This window comes from Monodelphis domestica, chromosome 3, assembly GCF_027887165.1.
Source record: "Monodelphis domestica isolate mMonDom1 chromosome 3, mMonDom1.pri, whole genome shotgun sequence".
NCBI classification, from domain to species: domain Eukaryota; kingdom Metazoa; phylum Chordata; class Mammalia; order Didelphimorphia; family Didelphidae; genus Monodelphis; species Monodelphis domestica.
Window position 1 is genome coordinate 277,554,985 of NC_077229.1, and position 2,645 is coordinate 277,557,629.

Below are 2,645 nucleotides of genomic sequence, written 5' to 3' on the forward strand. Positions count from 1 at the left end.
ACTATTGGACCTTGATGACTCTGGAAGAGAGAATAAGACCCATGACTTCTTGCAATTCTGCCTCACCTAAATTCCATTTATGCTCAGTCCAAAAACATCATCCATACCATTTTACTATTTTGTGTTTTACTATTTTTTTGTTTCATTATGGACTGGCCACACTGTTCAAATGTCAAATACTTGTTTGCCTAAAAGACTGTTTTACAGTAAATTCACATATGGCAAGTGCTCACCTAGAGAACAGAAGAAGCATACAGGTATACTCTAAAGGCTTCTCTGAAGAACTTTGGTTTCCACTATGAGACATGGAAGACAGTGGCATAAGACTGTCCAGCATGGCATGCCCATGGCATATCAAAGAAATCTGGAAGACAAAAGCAGAATTGCAGTAGCTCAAAAAGCCATGAGATGCACAGATTTAGAGACATCACCATCCCAAATGTTCATACAGGCTATTTGTGTGCAAACTATGGTAGAGCCTTCTGAGCTCTTACTGATCTGATCAGCCACTATCGCACACATTATTTGTCATCCTTGACATAGTGATGTCATTTTGGTCCTTTTCCAGTATAAAGGACAAGACAACCATCTCATACTACATTCATTCAGAATTAACCAATATTCCATTGTTTTTGTTTAGGTTTGTTCCTATGGCTGAAGTAGCTGCTTCTTCTCTCCACCTCTTGAATATCTACTCAACCTTTAAATTCCACCTCAAATATCACTTCTTATAGGAATTTTTCTTGATATCCCAAATTAGTAATGACTTCCTTCCCTTGGCCCATTTAATTAATGCCTTTCTTGGACACTTTCAATATATTGTTTTTAATTTCAGTTAATTGAGTATGTCATATCCCTCTGCTAGAGTGTAAGTATAATGTAGACAATGACTTCAGACTCAGATGTGTTAGGGCTTTAATCAATACTGAAATGAAGTGACTTGATGGGTAATACTTTTGATTACCAGCCATGTGAAGTAGATGAATGAGTTTCCTTACCAACGTAGAGTAGATAGTAGCCAAAGATGCCTGAAAAAGGGAATAGATCTCAGAGACAAGAAGCTCACCAAAGACAAAAATTCCATTGGCCTTCTCAGTTTAGCCTGGAGCTACTACCTACTAATTTATTCAAAAAGGTTAATCCCTACCAGATTATCTATTTCAACCATTTAAACCTATATAAGACCAATAAATAGCCTTTGGCTTCTTTCGCCCAGTAAATTTTATTTTTTCCCTATGTAAAATGTGGACTGTATTAGCCGCTTGTAAAATCCAAGAGTAAAAGCAAATAGAGCAAACTTAGCAATGGAGCAGCATTAAGATGAATGAGCAAGGTTGTTACTATGTGGATTGGGTGCCTGGAAGAGGCGGGGAGAGTCTATTGGGAGATGCTGTTGGGTGCTGTGTGTGTATGTGAGTGTGTGCTTACAACTCTAGAGGAGTGGTTGACAACTTATTAATTACTAACACTCCATGCCATTTGGCAGGTTGGCAGGAGAGGGTAGAGCTAAGTAAATATAAAAGCAATTTACAGGGGGAATTTCCTGGAGAAGCCACAAAGGATTCCCCAGGGAAAGTGTTACTCATCCAAGGGTATTGGCAACAAGAGAAAATGTACACAAAGAGCTTTGCAAACTGTAAAGCTTTTATGTAAGTGACTGCTGTTATTATTATTATTATTACAGTTATTTTATAGGAAACAAAACCTTGAGCTAAAGGAATTAATAGGAGAAATCTAGGTATCCTGCATCAAGTGAAAGAGAATTTAGAATAATGGCAGAGTCTTCTCTGTGGCACTGACATTACTCCATCTCATTAATGGTGTGGTCTACTTTGCACCCCTACCAGGAGATAATCAAATCACAGCTTAAAGACTCCCAATGACAGTGAGTTCTTTCTCCTAAAGCATCCCACTGCTCTTTGGGAGTAGTTCTAGCCTCTAGTCTGAGTAAGAACTTGGGAAAGTCACCATCTCTGAGCACCAGTTTACTCATTTGGAAAATATGTTGTTGAACCAATTGATTTTTAAGAATATTTCTACTTCTATATTCTAAGAATGGCCACCAAGTGGTCTTTTCTAGTTATCTGAAGAGTATCTGTTGGGTATTTTTCCCCGCAAGAAATGATTACTGGTGTATTTTTTGAAAGCAAGTGGGTCTTTTGTTGGACAAAAAGGTTAAATCAGTAGAGGAGCATTTCTATGTATTTATTATGATTGTTATTACTAGATATGATGAAGAATTCATAAATAGGATGGGAAAAACTAATTAGGCAGGAGGCAAAAGCAAAAGATACCACAGAGAGAGTAATAAAAAATGTATTAATACAGAAAAGAAAGTGAAGAAAAGAATTATGTCATCATGCAAAATTATATACTATATAACTATTATAGATCTGACTCTACAGGTGATTTTGAATTTTCTATAGAAGTAGCATCAATTTATACTAAATAAAATGTTCAAGAGGAGGCATATGTAATATGTACTAGCAAAACAAAGGAATTCTGTTTCTATGTCTAGGAGAAAGATATGGGCCATGGTAGTTGGGTATTGCATACCATAGAATGCATAGTTAAGCACATATACATCTATTATGTGACTAATTAGAAGGTATTTTCTTCTCCTTGAGCATGCATCGAAGACATGA